The sequence below is a fragment of the Notamacropus eugenii genome, chromosome 1 (assembly GCF_028372415.1).
Source record: "Notamacropus eugenii isolate mMacEug1 chromosome 1, mMacEug1.pri_v2, whole genome shotgun sequence".
In the NCBI taxonomy this organism is placed as follows: Eukaryota; Metazoa; Chordata; class Mammalia; order Diprotodontia; family Macropodidae; genus Notamacropus; species Notamacropus eugenii.
The window spans coordinates 325,828,208-325,855,883 of NC_092872.1; the positions used below are offsets into that span (position 1 = coordinate 325,828,208).

At 36.5% G+C, this 27,676-nt stretch overlaps 1 protein-coding gene across 8 annotated transcripts in view; it reads left to right on the plus strand.

Moving 5' to 3' along the window:
- Window positions 1–27,676, plus strand: part of FERMT2 (FERM domain containing kindlin 2) — a 139,902-nt gene that overhangs the window by 20,529 nt on the left and 91,697 nt on the right. The gene's annotated exons all lie outside the window — the stretch shown is intronic.

Here is a 27,676-nt window from a genome sequence, read left to right on the forward strand (position 1 = left end):
TTCTGAAAACTAATAATTTATTAATTAGCTCGCAATCAACAAATTGATGGTCAGTGGTTTCTTTCAGTAAAAAAAGACACACTCTGGAGTGCCTGAAAGCCTTAAATGTTTTTTTTTTAAAGGGAATGCCTCTGACAAGTAAAAATCAACCCTGATTGGTGGACATTTAATGAAGTGTTGGGCTAGAAGTTTTTAGCTCCTCTTGCTGAGAACATGGCTTGATCATGAGACTCAGTTGCCACCAGCAATCTGAACAAGAGAATCCATCTCCGTCAATCAGTCAAGCTTTCAAAAGCTAACTTTTTTAGAGGAGATAGGTCTTAAATTAGGAAAGAAAGGAGAAAAATCTGAAATCTCACTTCAGTAATTTATTTTTATATAGTAGTAAATAACTTCTCTTAGCAGGTCTCCTCTATACCGTCTGTGCTGATTGTCTTAATTTTCAAAATTGGCAGTTTTCCATATTCTTTTGAAATGAGTTTTAATTTTTCCTAAATGAGGAAATGAAACTTCATAAATGTGAATTTATTGTATTAATCTCACATAAATACCACAGTGGTAATATTCTCTATCACACACAGGAAATTGAGGCAGTTGAGGCCTAATTAAATCAATACTTTCCTTTTTTAAGGACTTTAAGATTTGTTTGGCATAATGGGAAATTTGAATTAATCTAGGCTTAGTATATATCAATATAAGTAATTGATAGCAGTATATTATATTGTTTAAATTCCTTTTTATTGTTATGAACATAAGTATCAACTAACACAAACACTGAGCTGTTCAGTGAACAGAAAAATATTGTAAATCTTCATTATGTGTAGCTTGGTTTTTTCCTCATTTTATACTAATTTAATATGGTATTTCTAATACTCTCCTTCTTGTCTGAGTCGCCTTCTGTACTATCTTCTACTTTAAAAAGATTTATTGATGCTCCCCTTTTCTTCCTATTTAAAATATCATTATCACTATCCCTTAGTGTCCTCTCCCACTTACTGTCCACAACTCCCCTGAAAAACCAACAATAAATCCTCCCTTGAGATGAAAATTGTATAATCATAAAAAACAAATCCACAGTTGGTCCCTATTTAAAAATGTTGCATTCTGTACTTTTAATGTATTACCTCTCTGTTAAGAGATGAGAAGCATTATTCATTATCAGTCTTCTGGAATTGAATTGATCATTGCATTGATCGAATTCTTTTAGTTATTTTACTTTACACTGTTATAATCGTATAATTTTACATGCTTCATTCACTCAAAATTAGCTCATGCTTAAGAGTGCAGAAGAGAACTAGGAGAGAGAGAGTGTTACAAAATCTATAGAGAAGAGAATAACAAGGGGAAGAGAGTGACTGACAGAATGTCAAGGGTGGCAGAGAGGTCAAGAAGGATGAGAACTGAGAAAAGGCCATTAAAAAATTTGGCAGTTAAAAATTCATTGGTAATTTTGGAGAGAATAGTTTTAGTACTTTCCTTTCTTCCTTCTCTGTTCGCTTATGATGTGCTTTTATATTTAGGTCATGTATTCATTTGGAGCTTGTCTTGGTATGAATATAAGATGTTGTTCTACACCTGATTTCTCCCAAATTGTTTTCCAGTTTCTCTGGAAGTCTTTTCCCCCCAAATAGTGAGTCTTTATTACTGTCATTGGGATCTTTGTACACTGAACTACTAAGTTCATTTGCTTCTATAGGAATATGTGTGTGTGTGTGTGTATGTATGTGTATATATACACATCAAGTTTTTTTTTCTTAAACCAGTATCAAATAGTTTTTAGTTTATTGTTTTATAGTAGAGTTGGAGATCTGGTATTTCTAGCCCTCTCCTCTTTCCCTTTTTCCTTCCCCCGTAGTATTTACCTTGAGATTCTTGACCCTTGTGCTTCAGATAAATTTATTAGTTTCTTTGAAAAATTTGGTTTTATTTACCAGTTCATTTTTTTGTTTTCATTTTTAAAATTCTTGATTTTTTTTTGAATTTTGAATTTTATTTTTGTGTTTTATTGTCATCTTTTGATTTGTTGCCTTTTGACTTTTTTAGTTGCATGCTCAATTCATCAGTCTGTTCTTTCTCCCTGTTTAAAAATGAAAGATAAATTTTTTTCCTAAGGATTTCTTTGGCTTCATCCTTTATATTCTAATTTTTCTAGCCTCTTCATAGAGAAGAAAAGGAGAGGAGAAAAAGAAAGAATTTGATTAATACTAGTAGCATGTAATTTACGTGTTTTTTTCCTAGTCCTCTGACCTTTCTTCCTCTCTTTGTCAAACCCAGACACCAATCTTTAGTTTTTAAATTTTCTTTTTTAAAAACCCCCAACAATTTTGTGATCAGAAGCTTATTTTTCTTGTGACTCTTCCCTCAGAAATGCTACTCTTCTTCCATAAGAGATATAGTTTTGGTTTGCCTTCTAGATCTGGGTGGTTTGGTTTTTTTGTGTGTGATTTCTTGAAATGTGGTGTCCAGGGTCTGTTTGGTCATGGTTTTCCCAGTCTGATTTTTATTTTACTTCTCCTAGCCCTATTTTTTAGTAAATACTTTACATTTTTCATAGTAGATTACATCTTCTACTTTTTCAGTCCTTTAACTTTGTTCTGATTACCTTGTTGTAACAGTTTCTTGTTGGACTCAATGACTCAAATGGAGTCATTGAATTTTCATTGCTCTCTTTTTTTTAGAGTCTGGTATTTGGGTAAGGTTTTCTACCTTCTGTTCTAAGGTATCTATTTTCATGGTTTTTTTTTCCTCTCGAACCCTAATTGCATTTATAATCTCCTTACCTTGTACTTGATTTTCAGCTACTCTGTAGTTCTTGTCTGAGGCTGTGTTTGTAGTTGTGGAATTACATTTTTGGATTTACGTCTTGGGTTCTATTGTCCCATAGAATTTCTTTATTGTTTTTGATTTTACTGGTATTTTCAGCCTTAGTTCTTGTTTCATATTTTCTGATCCACCCAGTCCTTTCTGGTATATCTGTGAGGTAGGCTTTGTTTGATCCTGTTTTTTCTGTAATCTGGACACCATTGGCCTGTCCAGAAGTGGTAGAAAGTGTCAGTCCCTATGCCCTGTCTTAGTCTGTCTTCTGTGTTTTACTGCATGTTCTAGCCCCAGTCAGACTTGTTTCTCTTGCATAATCCCCAGTTGGGAGTTATTTCTGCCCTCTATTATACCCTTGACAGGCCACAGTGTTGGGTTTAAAGTCATGATCATCTCAGGTGCCCTGCACAGTCTGCTTGGCACTGGCATCCAGAAGCAGAGTTGGCACTGTTTATGGTGGTGCTGTGTGGCACACAGTGCCTGAAGAATCATCCAAAGAACACTCCCTTTTCAGTGACCTATATCATTTGGTCCTCTTACTTTTCTTCTCATTGGCTGAGGCCTTCTGGCTTCAGGTCCTTAATGATTGGAACTTCCACTGGCTTGAATCTCTCTGTTTAGAATGATGGTTGAATTTGAATCTGCTTTTTGTAATTTGAGCTGACTTCTCTGTTGGGATCCTTTTCCAGCTCTTATTCCTCCTTTCTTTTTCCCTCCACCCCAGTAAGTCTTCTAAGCTATCTTTTTTGGGCAGTTTTTGTCCATATGGAGGAAGTTACGCATTTCTTTTCTTATATTGGTCTTTTTGAAGTCATATTAAGAAATATACTGGGATTTATGTTGGGGATCTGGGCTTTTGTAAACCTTTCATGTTGCTATCTTAACTAGAAGTCCTAGCAGTATACTGTTGTACTTATCAGCATTGTAGAAGCTGGATATTTTATCTCTTGATAAATAAGTTTTAGTGTTCCTATAATGTAGGAATACATTTGTCATTGGACCAAGCTGCTTCTTATATTTAGGGCAGAAGATAACATTTCATTTCTATTGGTGAGATGAACAAATAAAAAAGCCCTTACTATATATTTGACTATGGGGAGACAGGAAAATGAGACATTCCTTATAGGATCTTATATTCTAATGGAAGGAAATAGAGGGGAGTGTTGGCTAGGGAAGGGAATTTTGGTGTGGGGAGTCACAGAGATAGAGAATAGAGCTACAGGACAGTCTGTTGTCGCCCCATTTTTTGTAAGAGGTCTTTTGTCTTTTCTTGCTCTCCTCTCTTTTTCTTCCCCGTCCTTAGTCTCTCATTAGTGACTTATTTCTGAGATTATCTTCTGTCTGCTCTGCAAATATCATGTATGTACATAAATATATGTATAGTTTTCATGTTGTCTCCTCTATTAAAACGTGAACTCTTTGACACATTTAAGTGCTCAATAAATTTTAGTTGATTGATTAACTCTACTGGTACTCTGTCAGTGTCAGAAGAAAATGAGGAAGGTCTTCAGTACACTAGATAGATCCCCTATGGTGAACTTATGGGCTGACATGGATAATAGTTGCAGAAGACGAGCAGGCATGGTTGGTTGTTGCCTGTATTGTTTGAAGGAACTTCAAAATGAGATCACAGATCCATTTGCATCTTTGTCCAGGTATCTCAAACATTATGTGTGTAAAACTATAGTTTTTATCTTTCATCCAGGGCAGCTAGGATCTGAATTCAAATATGGACTCGGACTCTTGTTAGCTGTGTGACCTTGGGCAAGTCTCTTAATCCTGTTTGCTTCAGTTCCTTTGTCTTTCATTCACAAACTAATCCCTCTTTGGAACTTTTCTTTTTTGTAAAGGGCATCACCTTTAGAACCTTATCATCTCTCACCTGAGCAATTGCAGTAACCTCCCACTACATCTAAAAGTCTCTGCCTCCAGTTCATCCTCTACACAAGGCCAGTTCATCCTCTACGCAAGCCGATTTTCCTAAAGCACAACACTGATTATGTTACTCTACTAACATATTGCCTCTAGCTATACCCTTGTTACACTTTATTCTCTGCAGATACTCCATGAGAATCTAGACAAACAGGCCTTCTTGCTGTTCTTCATGAATGGTACTTTATTTCCTGCCCTCTATGCCTTGCACTATCTGTCATAGTTGGAACACACTTCCTCTTTACCTCTGTTCTTTAAAATCCCTAATTTCCTTCAAGCCTCAGCCCAAGTGCTGCCTTTCATATTAGTACTTTCTTAATCCTACCAGATGTTAGTTCCTTCCCCTCAAATTCTCCCATTTTTGTACATATCTTATATGTACATAAGTCTTTTGGCAAGACTGTAAGCCCCTCAAGGTCAGAAATTGTTTAATTTTTGTTTTTGTATCCACAGGGTTTGAGTGTTTGACACATAGTAGCCCTTTAATAAATGCTTGAGTAATTGATAGGGTGTTCATTGATTCAACACATTTATTGGGTACCTAAGGTGCTAAGATGTCAGAGATGAATATCTTTAAGTAACTTTAAATATAGTAGGGGAGGTAAGATAAGTAAAGAGATAAACAAGATAGACCACAAAATATGTGCTCTAAAGAGACATTAATAAGAGTTCAGGTGGACAAATTACATTTAATTGTGAATATCAAAGAAGGCTTCATGGAGGAGAATAACGTTTGAGTTGGGGTTTAAAGGACTTTGACAGAAAATGGCTCTGTTAGAAAGGTGTTCCCAGGAGAAGGGAACAGTATAGAGTATTGGCAGAGGGAAAAAGGTGTATTTGGGAAATAGCAAATGGTCAGGTTTGTCAGAAATGTAGTGTGCTTTTAGATAGTAGGGGAAAATGGAATTGAAAAACTATATGGGTCTTTTTGTGGCTTTAAATGCAGTTAAAAATTTTAAACCATAGTAGGCATTAGAGAACTGTGTATTATTTTTGAGTAGGTAAATAACATCAGAAAGAAGGGAGTTAATTTAGAGAAGAAATGACAGGGTGAATATGGTCACTGTCTTCAGATATTTGTATTTCTGTAACATGAAAGAAATTAGTTATTTTGCTTGGTTCCAGAGGGCAGAACAATGGATAAATGTTATAGGAAGGTAGATTTTGGTTCCATGAGAAGAGGAAATTGGGAAATGACCCTTATTTTTATAAATTTGTGTTCTCATAAAATATAAATATAAAATATGAACATATTTTATATTTTAATTTAATATGTAAAATAAAAATAAATATAAAATGTGTTCTCATAAAGAACACAGTTCTATATATGTGTGATTAAGACAAACGTGCTTCAATTTTTTTTTTATACTTACTTTTGCTAACTGTATTTTCTTCTTTCTCATTGCCTGCCTTGCCCCATTTATTCTATTCTTTCTCTCCTTTCACCGTCTCTCCTCAAAAGTGTTTTGCTTCTAACTACCCCCTCCCCTAGTATGCCCCACTTCTACATCAACCACCATCCCTCATCCACTTCCCCTTCTTCTTTCCTGTAGGGTAAGATTGATTTTTATACCCAATTGAATGTGTATGTGTAACACCAGCACGATATTCATAGCTGCCTATATGCCAGCATAATTTAGAATTGCAAAATATAATACTCTCCACATGGAAGACAGGACCAAAACATTTATTTAAACACCAGAAAGCCAAATCCCAACACCAGAAAACCAAATCCATCATAGTAGCAAAGAAATCTATACACAGTAACAATGCAGGGTACACTACCATCCCCAAGCCTTCCCCCTGCTAGGGCCTTCCCACAAACACTCACAGCTTGCTGTCTGCTTCCTCTTTCCGTAAGCTCTAATTGCTGTATCCAACTTCCTCCCTGCTCTGCTCCACCCTTCTTGCTCCACCCATTCAGCAAGCTCCTCCCACTACAGACTCATGTGACTCAGATTTTCATGTGACTCAAGCAGGTAGGAATGGATGGGAAAGATCTTCCCATTATCCAAAAGCAAATACATTAACAATACACTATGTTATTCTCTCTTTGAGCCAATTCCAGTAAGTAAGGTTCACTCACTCTCCCTCATCTCCCTTTCCCCTCCACTGTAAAAACTTTTTCTTACCTTTTTTATGTGAGGTAATTTATGTCATTCTACCTCTCCCTTTCCCTTTCTTCTCGTACATTCTTCTTTCACCCCTTTATTTTTTAAGATATCATCCCTTTATTTTCAACTTACACCTCTGCTCTTTGTATGTATATATGTATATACTCCTTCTAACCACCCTAATAATGAGAAAGTTCTAATGAGCTGCAAGTATCATCTTGCCATGTAGGAATGTAAACAGTTTGGCCTTAAGTCCCTTGTGATTTCCCTTTCCTGTTTACCTTTTTATGCTTCTCTTGAATCTTCTATTTGAAAGTCTGATTTTCTGTTCAGCTCTGGTCTTTTCATCAGGAATGCTTGAACTTCCTCTATTTCATTGAATATCCTTTTTTACTCATTTTTTCCTCACTTTCCTTGGTAGGTGATTCTTGGTTGTAATCCTAACTCCTTTGCCCTCCAGATCATGTTCCAAGCTATCTACTGCTTTAATATAGAAGCTGCTAAATCTTGTGTTATCCTGACTGTAGCTCTGTGATATCTAAATTGTTTCTTTCTGGCTGCTTGAACTATTTTCCCCTTGACCTGAGAGCTCTGGAATTTGGCTATAATATTCCTGGCAGTTTTCATTTTGGGATCTCTTTCAGGAGTTGATCAGTGGATTCTTTCAATTTCTATTTTACCTCTGGTTCTAGACTCTCAGGGCAGTTTTCCTTCATAATTTCTTAAAAGATGATGTCTAGCCTATTTTTTTTGGTCATGGCTTTCAGGTAGTCCAGTAATTTTAAAATAATCTCTCCTGCATATGCTTTCCAGATCAGTTACTTTCCAATGAGGTATTTCACCTTTTCTCCAATTTTTTCATTCTTTTGGTTTGGTTTTCTTGATTTCTCATAAAGTCATTAACTTCCATTTGCTGCATTCTAATTTTTAAGAAACTACTTTCTTCAGTGAGCTTGTGCACCTTCTTTTCCATTTGGCCAATTCTACTTTTTAAGGTCTTCTTTTCCTCATTGGTTTTTTGGACCTCTTTTATCATTGGCCTAGTCTGGTTTTTAAGGTGTTATTTTCTTCAGTATGTTTTTTGTGTCTTCTTTATCAAGCTGTTGACTCATTTTCCTCAATTTCTCACATCACTCTCATTTCACTTCCCAATTTTTCCTCTACCTCTCTTATTTGGTTTTCAGAATCCCTTTTGAGCTCTTCCATGGCCTGAGACTAATTCATATTTTTCTTGGAGGCTTTGGGTGGAGAAACTTTGACTTTGTTGTCTTCTTCTGAGTGTGTGTTTTGATCTTCCTTGTCACCATAGTAACTTTCTAAGGTCAGAATTTTTTCTGTTGTTTGCTCATTTTCCTAGTCTATTACTTAACTTTAACTCTTTGTTAAAGAAGGGCTCTGCTTCCAGGGTGGAGGGCACACTGTCTCCTAAGCTTCAAGGGTTTTGTGCAGCTGTTTTCAGAGATACTTCTAAGGACCTCTAAGTTTTCAGTTTTTCCAAGGTGATTTGATCTGAGGACAGGTGTTACTCCTTTCCTGGCCTATACTCTGGTCTGTGAGTGACCACAAGCACTCTTTTTCTGCCCTGCCCCTGTGACAAGGGTCCCTGCTTCACTGTGGATGCAAGCTCTGCTATTCCTGTGTTCTTTCTTTCCCTGGGACTGCTACTACTGAGGACCATGATCTGAATCCCACTATGAGCAAAGAAAGCAACTGAGTCCTGCCTCAGTGCCAGCAAAAATTCCCCTGTAATCTCCTTCTGACCAGTTTTTTGGCCCCCTTACTATCTATGGGCTTCAGTGCTCTGGAAACAACTGTTACTGATTCAGTGGCTGCCAAGGCCTGCTCCTGGTTTGTTGCAGCTGAGTCTGGGCTGCCCTGGGCTGAACTGTGCTCCACTCTCACCCAGGTGTGACAGACCTTTCCTGTTATCTTCTAAGTTGTCTTAGGCTAGACAATTATTTTACTCTATCTTTTTGTGAGTTCTGCTGCCCCAGGAATTGTATTATGGCAATACTTAAAAGTGGCTGGAGCACTTTGGGGGGGAGCTAAAGTGAGTCACTACATTTTCTCTGTTTGGGCAAATCTTGGTCTGTTCTGTGCCTGCTTGGTTCTTGCTGCTAATTTTTTTGGCTGTTGATTTTTTGGGTATTTGGTGATCTCTCTCCACTACAGCTCAGGCTAGGTACCTGCAGACTTTTAATTTTTCAAGAGCCATCTGATCTAGGGCAAAGACTGTGTGCTTCTCACCTTTTTTGAGCTGTACTAACTCTTGACTTGTGTTTGAGTAACACAACTGTGACTTCACCCCAAGTTGGAGCCTCAGGGATTTGGTGCTAGCCTCAGCCAATATCCCCTTAATTGGAAATCTTTGTAGGTTCAGAGTGACAGAGCTGTAAGACCTTCTTTGGTATATGCTTCTTGCTCTGTTTATTTCAGTGTAGGCTTCAACTGGGTTAGAGTCCTGTATGGGCTATCACTCTACAATGGGGTCAGAGCCACTTAGCTGCTATTTGCATCTGTACTTGTTCATTGCTTATATATTACTTAAGGTGTGTAGGATCACAACTTGGGACTGTACCTCCACCCCTCGATCCAGATCCTCCCTCCTTTTCTGCTAAATCTCTGATTAATATCTGGAATGTGAATGATAGCTCTTCTACTTAGCACCTACTACACAAGTCAGACCCCTCTTCCTCTGGAACCTCTTTTTCTGGCCATGGTGAACAGCTGCAGGCAGGCCCTTGTTCAATCCTTGTAATTTAATGGTCCCCACAGTGTGCTTGTGGCTAGAAACCCCATTTGTAAACCTCTCTGTGTTGACTTAAGCAGGAAATGACTCACTTTAATTTTTTTCTTGGATTTACTGATCTGGACTCAATGGTATATATCTTTTTAGGTTCTTGTTGAGCATTTTAGTGGTGAGTTGGATTGTGTTGCTTCCTCTTGCTTTGTTATCTTGGCAAGTCTCTTTGAATGCAATTTCTTTTTCTGGTTTTTCCTACTGGGTTTTGTTTTTAGCAGAATCTAGTAAAGAATTTTATCAGGAGACTTTTCAGCATCTGTTATATAATCATGACTCTTATTATTTATTATGTTAGTATAATTTATTGTATTTATAGTCTGCCCTGTTTTGAACCAGCCCTACATTTTGAACTCAGTCATCGTATATAGTATTTTAATGTGTTGTATTTTCTATGCTTGCTAATATTTTATGTAAAATTTCTATTTCAGTGTTTACCAGGTACATTGGTCTGAAGTTTCCTTCTTCTGCTTTGTCTCAGATATAGGTATCAAGACCACATTTGTTTCATAGAAAGAGATTGGAAAGATGTCTTCCTGTTATTATAAATAGTTTATGTAATATTGGAAATAATTTTTTTGGATAAAGCCATCTGGTCCTGTAGTTTCGTTTGGGAGTTCATTTATGGGCTATTCAGATTTTTTTTTTCTGAGATTGGGTTACTTAAATTCTTTTTCTTTTAACCTGGGCATTTTATAATTTTAAGTATCCATGCATCTCATCTAAATTATCACTTTTTAAAAGCATATAATTGGGCAAAATAATCTTCTTTGTTTCCTATTTAATTGAGTTCTTAATTTGGATACTAACAATTTGGTTTTCTCTTTAAAATCAGATTAGCTAACTTTTTATTGTCTTAGTTCTTTCTTTTCCCCTCCAAAAAAATCAGCTCCTAGTTTAATTGCTCAATTCAACTGACCTTTTGCTATGAATTTTATTAATTCTTTTAATTTTTGTTATTTCTACTTTGTTACTTAGTTGAAGGTGTTTTGATTTGTTAAGTTTTTTACTTGTATGCTGAATTTATTGATTTGTTTTTTCTTTTTAGAGATATGTTTCCCATGTTTGTTTTACCTATGTGTCATTTCATGTTTGCCATTTTTGTTGATGAAATTTTCTGTTGTGTCTATATTTTTTTTACTTATCAGTTTTTTATTATGTGACTTAGTTTCCATTTAGTTTTTAATTGAATTTGATTGAATATGTTTTTATTGTATTATGATCCATAAAAGATGTTTACTTTTTCTACTTTTTAACTTTTTTTGTGTGAGGTTTTTTATACCTTAATAAATGATCTGTTTTTGTACATTTGAGAAGTATATAAGTTCCTTTCTGTTCTTATTCAGTAATCATTAATGATCTATCTTTTCTGATTTTTCTAAAGTTCTACTCAGTTTCTCAATTTCTTGTTTCTCTTTTTGTTAGATTTGTCTATGCCTGAAGGCATTATGTTTTGGCTCTACATTGTTTTAATTTTACTATCTATTTTCCCCTGAAATTCCTTTAACTTTTCCTTTAACTATTAAGATGCCATAATGTTTGGTTCTTATATAATAAGTATCAAGTAATCTTTATGTTGTCCAATGTAATTTTCTTTTTTTAAATCATGTGTATGTATACTTTAGCCTTATTTGAAACTATGACTGCCACCCCCCCCTTTTTTTAAGCTTGACTGATGGATAATAGATTTTGCTGTAGCCCCTCATGTTAACACCATATGAATCTTTGTGTTTTTCGTAAAAACATATTTGCTAATCCATTCTGTTGTCCTCTTCTGTGTTATGGGTGAGTTAATCCTGTTCATATTCAGTGTTTTGATTGTTAAACATGTATTTTCCTCTATTTTGTTCTCAAGTGCCCTTTCCCCCTCTCTTTACTCCTCTTTCCCTTTACAAAGTGTTATTATTGTTCAGTCTTTTCAGTCACATCTGACTAGTCATGACCCCATTTGAGCTTTTCTGGCAAAGAAAATGGAGTGATTTGCCATTTCCTTCTCCAGGTCATTTTACAAATGATGAAACTGAGACAGACATGTTTAAATTACTTGCCCAGGGTCATACAACTAGTAAGTATCTGAATCTGGATTTGAACTAGAACCAGTACTCTATCCACTGTGCTGCCTAGCTACACTGTATAAAAATTGTTGTTTGTCCAGTCATTTCAGTAGTGTTCAACTCTTCATGACCTCATTTGGGGTTTTCTTGGTAAAGGTACTGGAATGGTTTTCCATTTCCTTTCCCAGCTCATTTTACAGATTTGGAAACTAAGGCAAAGAGCATTAAGTGACTTACCCAGAGTCATACTGCTAGTAAGTGTCTGACTAGATTTAAACTCAGGAGGATGTCTTCCTCACTCTTCATCTGGCACTCTTTCTACTGTGTCACCTAGTTGTCCCTTCTTTACAAATTAGAAAGTGGTAAAAGAGAGGGAATTTTTGTGACGCTTGTGCTTTATAAAAGAAATGGTTTATTTCCTGTTATATCTCCTCTTCCTTTGTACCTGATCCCAGGTTTTTACTCTTTCTTCCTTTCCTTTCTTTCTATCTTTTACATACCCCTTTTCAAGCCTTTTTTTGTCTTTGACTATACCTTTCCTATCCCATCCTTTCTCTTAGACCCCTTTTCCTTCCTCTTATGCCTGTCCCCTTCTATTTCTCCTTTCAGTTGAATGTATTCCTATACCAAATGTGTATGTGCACATGCAATTGTTTTCAATATTCCATTATGCCATTTAGGAAAAAGTGAGGTGCATAGTATCCTGGTTCCCCCCCCCCCCTTTCCTCTATGTTTAAATACTCTTCATCTTATTTTGTGATAGTGATTTCCCTCCCCTACCTCTTTTCTTTCTCTGTATTGTTCTTTGTCCTTTCCAAAGACCATTACAATAGAACGAAACCACCCACAGGCCCTCAGTCATTTTTACATTTATGACTTATAGAATATATGACTTTAAGACTATAATTCATTCCCACATGGGTCTCTAACAGTTAAGAAATATGTATGCCTTTTCATGTTCCATGTCTACTCAGTTCTTGCTTTTTCATTATGAATGCTAGGAAGCCTCCCATTCCTTCTCTCTGTTACCACTCCCATTCCCTGTAGGATTATGTTTGGCTTTGCCCTTTGCTGGAAGCCTTTATCTCTTTTGTCTTTTTAATATCATTCTGAGCTCTCCTTTTCAGTGGCAGCTGTCGAGTATAATCCTTAATTTCCTTGCTACATGAATTCTTTATTTTTTGGCTGTTTATAATATGTATTTTTTGACCTATAAGCTCTGGATTTTGGCTGAGGTTCCTGGGAGTTTTCATTTTGGAGTTTCTTTCAGGAAGTAACCAGTGGATTTTTTTGTAATTTCACTTTGTTTTAAGAATTCTGGGTAGTTTTCATTTAACAGTTCTTTAATTGTTTTATCTGTACTTTTTTAGTCATGATTTTAAAATAGTTAGACAGCTCTGTTCTTAACTGGTTTTCTAGGATAATGGTTGATATTATTTCCTACATTTTCTAGTTTGGGGTGGGTTTTTTGTCTCCCCATCCCCCATTCTTTTGAGGCCTATTTTAATTTTCAGGGCATATAGTTTTTCACCATCTGTTCAAAGGCATTTGCTCTCTTTGCTATTCCATTTTGTATTTCTTGCTTCATTTCTTTGAGATACCCTTAGCCTTGCAGCCAGGATTTTTTTTATCCTCTTGGACTTTACCTGGAGTTGTTGTGGATCATTGTCTTCCTTGGGGTTTACCTACTAAGTGTCTATTTCTCCTTTACATACCAGCACTATATATCTCCCCTTAATCTACTTTGTTAGAAGTTAACCGGTCTAACAAGCCCCCAACAGTGAGAAGCATGCTCACCTTAAATAAAGAACAATACCTGTTGTGAAATCAGGAAAGCTTTTATTCATCTTTATGTCCATTCCCCCTGAATGGACAGGAGCCCCCCCCCCCCCCCTTCCCCCAGTAAGGTTACAGGAAGACTACAACACGTGCAGGAAGATAGGGCTTCTTATACTGTTTTCTGAACTTTGAATCTCCTGCAACACTGTTCCCTGGCATGTGACTTCATGTTCTCCTCTCTAATAGGCCCTTCCTTACACAGTTCCTTGTGCCTGCCCATTAGTTTCTGACCTCTAACCTGTCCATGCTAGGTCACAACCCTTATCACCTAGGAATGTGGACAACAGAACTTTCTTACTTCCCATACACTATAATTCTTAATTTTATGTGTTAAAGAGGAGATTTTGTCAGAATCTTAGCTTTGGGGTAAATGTTATTGAAAAATTTAGAGGAAAGAATAGTTAAAATGTAATCTTTTATAAATATTTAAATTTAAAATGTGATCTTTTATAAATATTTTAAATAATACATTTTTAAAAGGACTAAGTTGTATTGAGTTTCTGAGTTGATTTCATAAAAAATGATAAAATTAACCCACTAAAACAGCTAATTTTTGAAGAGGTTTATACAAATGTATAAGATATTAGATATGTGCTCATGTAAAAAAATTACCTTATCTGGTATTCTTTTAGAGTAGTTACTAGTTAAAATTCCCCTAATCAAAGTTCTAGCATAATTCTAGGCATATGGTACACAGCAAAAGGTAATGTAGAAGATCCTTTAGCTTAGTTTATACAGATAAACAGAGTTAGCTACCTTAGTAGAATTCAGTGGTGTGCTCCCAAAGTGCTCTGATCAAAGGTGAAGTCTGATTGTTGTCTGAGTTCTGCAAGTTCCTGACTGGGTATGTGTCTAAGCAAGAGTAGACCACTGCTAGCTTCACCCCCTCTCTCAGCTATTAAGCTCTGTTGGTTCAGAGCCATAGACTTGTAGGTTCTACTTTGGTCTGTGATTCCCGCTCTGGTTATTCCTCTGTGGCCTGGCGTAGATGCTGGAAATGAGACTCTGCTCAGTGCCTGACATCTGAGCTATACTGCTGCTGCTGACTTCTGAATTTCCTCCCTTTTTGGTACACCACCCACGGGCTTCCTACCCAAGAATACCACCCATATGCACAGATACTCTTCTCAGTCTGCCCAGGATCTATGACATGGAACTGCATAATAGGTGAGAGAACTGCCAGTTCACAGTGCCCTGGTAAGGGTCTGGACTGCCCCTTGTTGTGGTACACCGCCTCTACTTGAGCACTTGAATACTCTGAACACAGCATGCTCCTGGATTGACCCTATCCACAGTGTCCACATACCTCTCTGTCTCCCTATGCCAAACTATGATAAACAAATGACTCATTATGACTTTTTTGGATTTTTCCATTAGTATTCAGGCTGATGCATTCTCTAGATTTGTTCTGAGGGAGGTATATGGAGTTCTCTATATTGCTGCCTACCACTCTATCAGTTTGACCGTATCTCTCACTAGAATTCTTATTGACATAGAATCCATTTTATATTATTACGTAGTTGTCTTAATCTCTTCTAATTTCACGGTATTTCCAAGACCTCTGCTTTATCTTGATTTCTTCTAAGTCTTGTGTGTACCCAATTGTGGCTTCACAGTATTAAAAAATTCCATTCTGGTTGTTTCTGGTATTTTTCTCTGGAAAATTGGGAGCTCTGGAATTTGGCTAGTATTCTTGGGAGTTTTCATTTGAGATGGTTTCAGGAAGTGCTTGGTGGATCCTCTCAATTTCTATTTTATGCTCTGAATCTAAGATGTTGGGGCAATTATCCTTTATAATTTCTTGATATATGATACCTGGGTTCTTTTTTTGATTATGGCTTTCAGGTAGTTCAATAATTCTTAAGTTATTTCTCCTCGATCTATTTTGCAGGCTGGTTGTTTTCCCAATGAGATATTTCACCTTTTTGCCAATTTTTTTCATTCTTTTTTTCTTTTTCTGTATTATTTCTTCATATCTCATGGAGTCATTAGCTTCTACTTGCTCAATTCTATTTTTTAAGGAGATATTTTCTTTAATATTTTTTATATCTATTTTACATAGCTATTCTGTTTCTTAATTGTGTTGCATTCTCATCCTCCTCCCTCCTCCCCCCACTACCATTGTTATTTGATTTTTAAAGTCATTTTTTCTTTTGACTAATAAAGTTTTTAAAGCCTTTAATCACAGATGCCATTCAAAATAAAATTTTTAACTATGGTTTTAGAGTGAGGCTATAACATAATTGTAATACTAAAGATAGCAAAATAATCAAGTGTTTAGGATTAACTTATGCTTGGGAAATAAATTGTTCTTTATTTAGATATTATTATATAAGTGAATAGGTCACAAAAGTGATGCTTCTTTTTCTTACCGTAACAGTTTTTCCCTCAATTGATAGGTAGAATAGTCTTTTGTTTAGAAAGATTGGACTATTTTCTAAGATGACCTCTTTGTAAAATGTGATATAATCCAGTCTGGAAGGTCTGTTTTAAGAAGTAAGAGAGAATTTTGAGAAGATGGTGGAATAGGTCAGAAAATTCAAAGCTTTCAAGATTATCCCCCACAAAAGAGATAAAATAGCAACTTAGGGCGAGCAAAGTGCTAGTGAAAATAAATAAGAATAGGGGCACAACAGGGTATCTTCCTGGGACAATTTGAAATCAGAAAAAAAATCCCAGGACTTGGTTTGGTTGCTATGAAGAGTAAACACCTCCTGGTTAGGGTCCACTTTAACAAGCCCTGGGGTTGGTTGGTTTGAGAAACTGCCTTAGTCCCAGCTGCAGGAACTTCTATTCCCTGAATAGTAGGGGAGTTGGGTGCCTGAGCCTGGGAAGATTGAGGGAACTACTGCTGACAAAGAATGCCAGATGTAGCTGTTCTTGAGAGAGTGGCAGGGGTGAGAGGGAACAAGCACATACCCTGTGAGTGCAGAAGCAATGGGGCAGAAAGCCCTTGACTGTGGGCATTTACAGGAGTTTGGAAATTTGGCTTTGGTTCCAGGCTAGAAGGGAGAACTGAAAATCTGGGGCAGAAGGCACCATCCCCCATGCCCCAGGGTTAAAGGTGATTACAAAAATTAAGCTATTACCACTAAAAATGCATAGGCAAAGGAAAAGAATTCAACCACAGAAAACTATGATGGGAATGGAGAAGACTCAAGGTTCATCTTCAGAGGAAGATATTAAAGTAAAGAAACCGCCAAGGAGTCATGTCAAATGGTCACCTACCCCAAAAGAATTCATAGAATATCTTTAAAAAGACTTTTAAAATGAAATGACAGAATTGGAGGAAAAACTAAAAAAGAAAGAAAGAAAGAATAATCCAAGAAAACCAAGAGGATTATGAAAGTAAAGTTAACCAATTAGAAAAGGAGAGCCAGAATCTTAAGCAAGAAAATGATACCTTTAAAATTAGAATTGGGAAAGATGAAGCCAGCAAAATTATAAAAGAACAAGAATGATTAAAATACAAACAATGAAAAATAGAAGAGAAAGTGAAACAGATTTGGAGAATTGATCAAAAAGAGAAAACATAAAAATAATTGAACTAACTGAAAGCTATGTTAAAAAAATTGTGATACAATAATATAAGAAATATTAAAGAAAATTATCCTGAAGCATAAACACAAGGAGGGAAAGTAGAAATAGGAAAAAAAAAATCTATCAATCACCTCTTAAAAGAGATCCTATGAGGAAAACTCATAAGCATATCATAGACAAATTTCAAAACCCCCAGCTCAAGGGTAAATATTAAAAGCAGCAAGACTAAAAGAATTTAAGTATGATGGTGCCACAATTAGAATCACACAAGACCTAGGAGCAGAGACATTAAAGGACTGCAGGTCTAGGAATACTGTATATTGAAGAACAAAGGAACTGAGACTCTGGCCAAAAATATCATACCCAGCAAAGTTAAGCATAATCCTGAATGAAAAAATAGTATGTGTAATCAACTGTCAGACTTTTAAGTATTTGTTAAAAGAAGTTTAGACATGCAAGAGCCAAGAGAAATATAAGGTGCATACAAAAGATTCGTTACAAGGGATTCAATAAAGACAGACAGTTTCATTTACTTTTTATATATGTAAAATGTGTGTCTAAGATTTCTATTAATAATTGGTGTATCTCCAAGGCAGTATTCACAGCACTGGTGGTGACTATCAACATGCAGGCATAGTTCTCAATTGTAAAGTATAACAGATTCTCCAAATAGAAGGCAAAAGAAAAACATTTATTTGGACAGCAGAGAGCCAAATCCATTATAGTAGCCAAGAAGTCAATACACATTAGCACTGCAAGGGACAAAACCATTCCCAAGCCTCCCCCTTCCCCTGCTGGGTCTTTCCCACAAGCAAACACACTCAGGAGCCTAGCTGTCTGCTTGCCTGTGGCCTCTCTCTCTCTCTCCACCCTAACTGCTCTCCCTTCCTCTCAGTTCTGTCTCTTATTCACCTATCAGTTCCTGTACGTTTCCTGTTCCACCTGTTCAGCAGGTTCCTCCCACCACATGTAACTTAGCCTTCCATGTGATTTAAGCAGGATATATGGGCCTATTAACTAATGAGAAAGATCTTCCCATTTAAATTACCATTACATTCAAGCCCAAGATCTTCACATTCGTTACATAGGTTGGTGGGGCAACTGGTATCAACAGAACTTTAACAGAGATAACAGAAAATAAGCATATAAAACAATATTGTATGCAACTCATTTCAACAGAACTTTACAATAATATAACAGGGATCACACAAAATGGGCACATAAAACAATATCTTGAGCACTAGCACCTCATCATTCCCCCCTCAAATGGATGGGGCCCAAAATCTTTGGGGAAGGGACAAAAGTCTCTTCTTCCATGACTACTTCCTCATGAGATTGGGCATAGAGCTGTTCCTGCCCTAAGAAGTCCCATTAGAGTGGTCAGTTTGGTCAGTCTGGTCTATGCCAGGTCCAGGGGTGAGATGTGGATAAGGGGTGACATCTGGCTTAAGCAATCAGGCACCTGCAAGTGGAGGGTACTAAGCCTGTAGCAAACAAGTTTAACAGACAGAAAATCAAAAAGAAACAAAGAGACAATAACCAAAAGCAGGGTAAATACATGATCAGCTGTGCTTCTGGAATCCATGAACCCACTATCATAGCCTCTTTTATTAGGAGAGAGAATATATTAGTTAATGGTACAATTTAGTAATCATCTTCTGTCTAAACAGCAGTTACGGTATTATCTTTCCCATGTACTATAATTTCTGCAGCCTTTGGAACATCGTCTGGCTTCAGTTTTATTCTATCAGTAGAGCCCAGTCCTTCAGTTTCTCTGCGAGTTACTTCAGAAGGAGGGTCAGTTTTCACGAGGGGTATTGTTTCACAAGGAATAATAATCACTTGAACTATTCTGTCAGTTTTACAGAACTGTATGAGTTCTTCACCTCAATTTTGGAATGTCATAATAATTTCTCCTTGATAATTCTAATATATCACTCCAGCCAATACATGTATTCCTCAAGCTGCTAATCTAGATTTAGGTAATATCTGTCGAAAATTATTTTGGGAGATTCTCATACATATTCCAGTAGATTTTTTCTTATTTCCTATACAACCTGAAGTCCTCTAAACAATGTAGGTGTTCCTGGACACAGTGCTGGGACAGTCCAATACTCAGTATTTGGGATTATATGTATTGTTTTCTAATTTGCAGATTTGGGGTCATCATTCTGGCTAGAGGTATACTTCTTCCTAATGATCTATTATTCAAATTATATAAAGCAGCGAACAAATTATCTTTGCAATGTTGATAAGAATTAATAGAACTTAACTTTCTTAATTGTTTTTTCAATAATCCATTCATTCTTTCAATTAACCCAGACCCTTGTGGATAAAATGGAATATGACATATCCATTCTATGTTGTTTAATACACAGTATCTCTTCGTTTCATTACCTTTTTGAAATTTGACCCATTGTCACTTTGGATCTGCATTGGGGTTCTATAATATAAACTTAGGATGTCTAGAGTTTTATAGGTGTTTTTCTGGGTCACATTCTTATAGGGGCAAGCCATTAGTGCACCTGAATAGGTGTCAACACAAGTACATATAAATGTGCATCCTTTATCTTAGGATGGCCAAATTTGGGCTAGTACTTTTCCCTTTGCTATCTCTCCAGTTACTACCCAAGGAACAGTGTTTGTTCCTTTTCCAACTGACATATTTAACATTCCTCTGCTACTTGTTTTAACAATGAGTGAGAGATACTAATACATCAGTCTTGTGCCCCCTGGTGTGCAGCCTGGACCCCTAAATGACCAGCTGTCCAATGGACCCATTTTGCTAGTTGGCATAAAAGTAGGGACAGTATGTTGAGTAGCAATTTATAGTAGTCAATCAGTATTCAAGTTCATATTTTTTCCCAGTAATTTTATATGAGGGTTTCAAAATCGGTCCTATATGTGATATGTGATGTTGCTAACATCCAAATAATCCTATAAACTTTTGGGCCTCTTATTGGTGGGGATAGGAAAATCCTGAATCTTTTGTCAGGCTTGTAGGAGAATCTCTCACAGCTCTTTCTTCCATTGTATACCCCAAAATTTTGCAGTTTTAACTGGTCCTTTAATCTTTGCAGGGTTAATTTGCCACCCTTTGCTTTTTATATGCTCAATTAAAAGTGTCAAACTCTTCTCCACTTCTTTTACATTTTTTTCCTTATATCATAGTATCATATATGTAGTGGGTAAATTGTACACCAGGTAGCTCTAATTCATCTAAATGTTCAGCCACAATCCTATGACAAATAGTGGGGCTATGCAGATATCCTTGGGGCAAGCATGTAAAAGTAGATTGTTGGCCCTGCCAAGGGAAAGTAAATTGGTCCCATTGTTTGGAATCTGTTGGGATAGTAAAGAAAGCACCGGCTAAATCATTAACTGCATACCAAGTCCCATCATATTTCTGGATCCTTTCTGTTAAGGTTATGATATTTGGAATAGCAGCATACAAGGGAGGAGTTATCTTATTCAGTTGTCTATAATCCACTGTCATCCTCCGTGTCCCATCTGACTTTTGTACTGGCCAGACAGGATTAAATTGAGACATACCTCTCAATATATCCATTCCAATGATGTATTCAGGAATGGGTACAGATATCATGGTATATTCTTTCTTTGGTAATTGCCCAGTTTTCATCATTAGTTAGACTTGTCTGACTGATATTTCAGCCCCTCCCAGTCCTGTGATGGTGATAGGAGTTCCATCTTTAAACTTATCAGGGTGACCATATATAAGTGAGGTCTCTGCCCCAGTATCTATTAATGCCCTGGTTACAGTATTTGATACATTTTTTCAATATATGGTCAAATTGATATGGAGACTGTTATCCTATCTATGTATTTCTTTAATCTTAATTGGGGCTTGGCCAGTTTCCTATTCTCCCTAAAGGTGTGATAAACTTGGATATAAGGGTTCAGGAGGATATAAGGGTTCTTACTTCTCTATTCCATCCAGTATCAAATGCTTTTTCTTGGTACATTTTATATAGTTCATTAGTTGGAAAATACCACCCATGCTTCCAAAATCTACCCCTGCTCTCAGTAGAGCAGTCAGCAATTCTTTTCTTACCAATCTATTCTGACTTTGAATCTACTGCTATTTACTCTTCTCTCTTGGGGAAATTTATCTTTTACCCAGTGTCCTAAATCATTTAACTGTGAAGTCTTGTCCAGCACCCCAAAAGAAGGTGCCCTATTTCCTCAGTTATTAGAGTCAAAAGTAAATGTTTGTAAGCAGGACAAGCTGTCTTCACTATTATATTCCTATGAGAAGGTGCTAAGGGGGTATCATAGTATGCATCTGTATTTCTGATCTTTAAGGAAGTCTTCATTACCTCCTCCTTTAACTTTCTTATACAGCCCCTCAGTGCCAAGGTCTGTCTCCATTCAGTCACATAGAGTCAGTATAATACTGTTAACAGATTAGTCATTTTGTTACCTCCTTGCATATTGTAATCTCTAAAGGCTTGGTGTACAAAAGGATTCTGACTCATACCAAAAAATTTCAAGCAATCCATGCTATCTATTGATACTCCTTCAGCTCCTTCATCAGTGATTGTCACCATCCAAGATATTAACAATTCTCCCATTGTTTGAGTGAACCAACTCAAAATATCTGTGATTTCCTGCTTATTAAAATCCTCAATTATCTCCCTAATTACTATGTTCCCTGCGTGGTTCTCTTGTTTTGACTTTAGTATGGGGCAAGCTTTGACCTTAGAAGGCTTCCCCTGCAACATTGTTTCATTTTCTAACTCGGACTTAGTTACATTTTCTGCCCATGCATTCCCCTCGCAGTCACCATCTTGGCAATTAGACTGGATCTGTCCAAAGGCTGTATGCACACTTCCTTTTCCCTCCTGCTTCTTCTTAGCTAAGTGAACATACTTTTCTTCCACCTAAAACCCCTCAGCTTGTTCTTTTAAAGGAGTGCCCAAATGCTGAGAATTCCCATACAGACTAGGTAACTGTTTTTCCTTCTGAATTTTTTCTTTCAGCAGCTTGTCTCTCCTTTTACATATGATATGGTAACCTGTTAATAAAATCCAGCCTCTCCTACATACCCCTGCCAGCTCAGTCATTGGTTTTATTTGTATTTTTTGCAAATACCTTTCAAAGTCTCTAAGTTCCTCTTCTTGTAACTTCACTTCCCAGCTTTCAGAGGGTCTAGTGCTTTTAGCCCATTCCCTTGCTAGAGAGGTATACCAGCAGTCTTACCATGCTGTGATAGCCATTTCTTCCTCTAAATCCTTTCTGCCTCCAAATAGAGACTTTATATCCTGTCATCTTGTTCATGACACCAAATATATTGACAAGGCAGTATTCACAGCACTAGTGCTGACTATGAATATGCTGGTGTAGTTCTCAATTGCAGACTGTAACAGACTCTCCATATAGAAGGCAGAAGAAAAATATTTGTTCAGACACCAGAAAGCTAAATCCATCATAGTAACCAAGAAGTCAATACCCATTAGCACTGCAAGGGACAAAGCCATTCTCAAACCTCTCCCCTTCCTCTGCTGGGGCCTTCCCACAAATAAATAAACACTCAGGAGCCTAGCTGTCTACTTGCCTATGTCCTATCTCTCTCCACCCTAATTATTCTTACTCACTTCCTCTCAGTTCTACTCCGTCCTTCCTGTTCCATCCATTCAGCATGCTCTTCTCACCACATGTGACTTAGGCTTCCCTGTCATTTAAGCAGGTCACATGGGCCTATTAATGAATGAGTAAGATCTTCCCATTTAAATTACTATTACAATTGGGTAGCTTATAAGAAGGATTGAGGAAAATGTGAGTATAATATGATTTTAAAGAGTAAAACCATTTAGGAACAGATAGAGTAATTATTTTATGCAAATGAGATGCAAGAGGAAGAATCAATATAGGGCAGTTAGATGAGGGGGAGGGCTGGTAGTTCTGATCTACTTTCATTGGGAATGGATTTAAGAGGAAACAATACATATATATTTAGAAGAATATAAAAGTCTTCTAAGTTTAGAAGAAATAAAGCTAGGAACATAGGGAAGAGGACGAGAGAGGGATCTTTAGAGGGGAGGGGGAAGGAATACCTAAAAGGTGGGTATAGACGGGTATTTAGATTTATGGGAATAGGAGTATAGTGGAGGGATCCCTGGAGAGGAGTATGTAAGTAATAGGAGGGCAAGATAGCAGGTAGAAGTAAAGTAGAGGAGAGTAGAGAAGTAAAGTAGAGAGGAGTAGAATTTGTTTGGGTAAGTATATTTCTATGTATATATATGTTTATATACATATCTATATGTATAAAGAAACATCTAAACTTAATTGTAGCCTTGTGGGGGGGAAGAACAAAGTGAAAAAGTGCATAGCAGAGAACAAAAGAAAACTTACTCGAAGCAAAGAAAAGCTGGACAGTTCTCAACACAGTGTATTATTTATCATATAGGCTTTCTTGAAATGAAAACATTTTTACATATTTCAAATCCTCTCTTTATGTTCTGCTGTGCACATGATGTGCTTTTTTTCTTTCTTACTTTGCATTTAAGTTCCAATATTTAAGTTTATGACATTTTTATTTCTTCTGTATTCTGTATTTGTGTTCTGACGTTTGACTCTAAAATAAACCTTAAAAGAAAACAAAAGTAGATGAACTCTTTTTACCCTGGTGTGCAAGATAATGATTTTTTTTTGTACCACTCTTGTTCTGCCCTGAGGTTTTTCTCTAAGAGAAAGAGATGAGAGGAACCTATGGCTTCTTTTTGAAAGGGGGAGAAATTGATGTGCTTCATAGCCTTAGGAATTAACAAAAGAATCAAGGTTGGAGCTTAAATAGGACTTGACTAAATATTAAGACCATAGAAATAAATTCTCTTTCCATTTCAGTGAATTGCAAGAATAATTACTTTTGAGATTTCTTATAACTAACTTTTTGTTTTAAATTTCACCGTTCTCCCTGTAGTTACTAGCTAAGCAGAAAGCCTTAAAGGATTATTTTATTGTAGAAATGAACAGAATAATGTTTTCAATGAACTAAAGGAGTAAGAAATCATTGGAATCTCAAGGAGAATAGGATTTTTCTAGTCTTGTGTATTGCAGTAATTTTTCAAGGTTACTAATTCCTTTGTAAGTTTTAATTCCACCCCTCCTTTCTTTCTTTTGCTTTATCATTTCCATTAACATTTATTAAGAACCTTCCATGTACAATAGCACTGTACTTGGCATAGGGTGGTGCAAGGGGGGAGGTTGGGTACAAAGATAATAAAAAAGGACAATTGAAGTTCTTTCAACACAATAGGGAAGATAATAACTAGCTGGCTAGCATTTAAATAGTTGTTTAAGATTTACAAAGCAGTTTACAAATACAATTTCGTTTGATCCTAGCAACAACCCTGGGAGGTAGGTGCCATTTTCCAGATGAGGAAACTGAGATAAAATGGATAAGGTTACATAGCTAATAAATGTATGAAACTGAATTTAAACTCAGGCCTAACTCTGGGCCTGACACTCTACCTAGCAGCCATATACACAAATATATTTGATACAGGAATATTATAAGGGCAAAATATTTTAAGGTTCAAACAAAGTGCTATAAAAAGTTTTGAAGCCCTCATTTCTATCTTTTAGAATCTCTACCTTTCTTTAAGGCTCAGCTCATGTGTCACCCAAGTTAAACCTTTTCTAATTTCTTTGTTAGTGCTCTGCCTCTCTCATTAAATTATCTTGAATTTGTCCAGAATATAAGCTCCTCAGAGATAAGCACTATATTCTTTAGTGTTCTGTATATAGTAGTAATTGTTGTTGCTGTCATTATTAAATACAAGCTTAATATGGGCTTGTATTAAATTGAATTTTCAGATGGGAAGGGGGGAATCAGGGAAGTATTTATGAATAAGGGCAACTTAATTGAGCCTTAAAGGAAGAGAAGGGTATCAATAGACAGTGTCCTGTTCAAATACACATAATCTAGAGAAAATAGAAAATCTAGAGAAAATAATCTAGAGAAAATAGTGGATCATAGGATCATAAATTTAGAGCTGAAAGGAATCTTGTAATTTATGTAGTTTTACATAATGAGAAACTAAGGATCAGAAAAGTTAAATGACTTGCCTAAGGTCACATAGGTAACAAGTAGATCTAGCTTTTGAAGCCAGAGCCTCTTAGTCCAAATCTAGCCCTTTTCCTAGTTTCCTCTGATATCCGTAAGTTTTCTCAGTGCTAAACATCTCTAGTTCCTTCAACTAGTCTTCTTATGTCTTTGTCTCAAGGCCTTTTATCATCCTACTTGCCCTTCAGTTTATCAGTATGGGCCGAATAAACTTCTTTCCTACAATGGAAAGTAGTCATTATATTAATCCATTCCATTTTGAAAACTTTTTTATCAAGTGCTTTCATATGATATGTTGCTTTTCCCAAGTCATCCATCTCAAATTATTTTGAACAAATTACTATACAAACTTTAGCCTGGGAAAAAAACTGTGTAATTAAGTTTTCAATAATTATTGATTAGGCTGTTTTCTGGTTAGAGCAAAAACTGAAATGAATCAAATTATAGGACCTGAAAATTCATCAATTGTGGATTGTTGTTGTGTTTCTCCTTTTTTTTCAAGGAGGACTGTGACATCAGAGAAAGGATGACATAATTTGCAGTTGACTGATTTGAGTGAGGGGGGATTGTGCAAGGTCATCAGCCTCACTTTCTTCTGGAGAGCCAACTGGATCCATTGATCAGATATTCATCAGGATGACTGGAGATCACTCAGGATACAATGGGAGACCCTGACCATTTTAGGCTAAGGCCTTTTCAGGTTCTCACTTTGAGTGAGATAGACCGCATTCAGCGAATAGGCTTCCTTAAGAAGTGAGTCAAGGGATGGCCCCTTTAATTAGAAAAAAAGGGAAAAAAAATCAAGATGGAAGAGGAAGATCCTCAGGGTTGCTGTTCCAAAGAGAAACAGTTACCATTGACGGAGGGAGGGAGGGAGGGAAGGAAGGAATTAATTCAGCTCAGTCCTTAGAGGGTCTACCTAATACTTTGGATACCGAGATATGCTAAATTTTCTAGCACTCCTACAATCCTCAGATTCTGAGGTTAGTATGAATGCATTTGGAAAATCAAAAGATATTCATGTGTGTTTTGAAGCTGACAGTTAATCAAAGAATTAATGTGAGAACAGGTATTTGATACTGTAAGTAAGAGCTTCTCTCCTCCCCCTCAAAAACTGCCTTGTATTTATTATGCTTTTTCCACATGACAACCTTTCTAATATTCGAAGACAGAAATCTGGTCCCTGTCCAAAAGTCATAGAGATAAATTCAAGCAATATTAAGTAGGCCGTAGGCCAGTTTGCCTGAATAGTAGAGTTCATGGAGGGGTGTAATGTTCAGTAAACTTGAAAAGATAGGCTAGAGGCACATTATGAAGGCCTTGGAAAGCCAGAGCATTTGGTCTTTAATTCTAGAAACAATAGGAAGTCACTACAGTTTTTTGATTAAGAGAATGACATAGTCACAACTGTGTTTTGGGAAAATCATTTAGGAAAATCTCTGTGGAGAAGGTGTTAGAGAGGGGTAAGAAACTTGAGGTAGAGGGATCAGTTAAGAAACTATTGTAATAGTCCAGTTGAGAGTTGAAAGCCTGGATTAAGTAGTGACTTACGTGTGAGTATAGAGAAGGGGAAAAGTCTATCAGGTATGAAGATAGAATTAGCAATATTTGGCAACTGATAGGGTGTAGAATGAGATACAGAAGACTCCAAGACTCAGAATTTGTTAACTTGGAGAAATGGAAGGATGGTGGTTAATAGAAATAGGGAGATTTTGGGGGAAAAGATATAAATTCATTTTTAAAAATATTGGTGGAGCCATGTATCTGTACTCTGTCCCTCTCTTTCTTACTCCTATCTCTAAGTGGAGAATGTACCATTGAATGCCTTCCTATTTCCATTTTTAAAAGTAGCTGGAGTCGGATCTTGTTACAGTTGCCTTTTTTCAAGAGTAGGCAAGGATTGTGAAAAGTTGCTTGTTTTTCTGTGTTTGATTTCATTTGATTACACAAAGCTGTTAAATAGTTAACAAACTTTTTTATTTTTGTTGTTGCCATTTATGCCAATACTATGTTGGGGAAAGGAAGTTGGATGTTGTTCTTTTAGATTTTTGTATGTGTATCCTTTGGTGAAGTGTGTTTTAGTATTTTTGTTTTCTTGATAGAGGTATAGATTCTTCACGGCAGCTAGGTGGTACAGCGGATAAGAGTGCCAGGTTTAGAGTCAGTAAGAATTGAGTTCAAATCTGGCTTCAGACACTTACTAGTTTGTATGACCTTGGGCAAGTCACTTTACCCTGTTTCCCTCAGTTTCCTCATCTATAAAATGAACCAGAAAGCCAACTACTCCAGTATCTTCGCCTAGAAAACCCCAAATGGGATCATGAAGAGTTGGACACCACTGAAATGACTGAACAGCAACATATGTTCTTCCTTAAGTTCTTGATTATATTGTAATGTATTTAGTGTATTTCGTGAGTTATTTTCTTACTTACAGAGCACTTAAAGCTCCTTGCTCATGAACTTTGTCTCTACTACAGAATACCCTCTTCTCTGA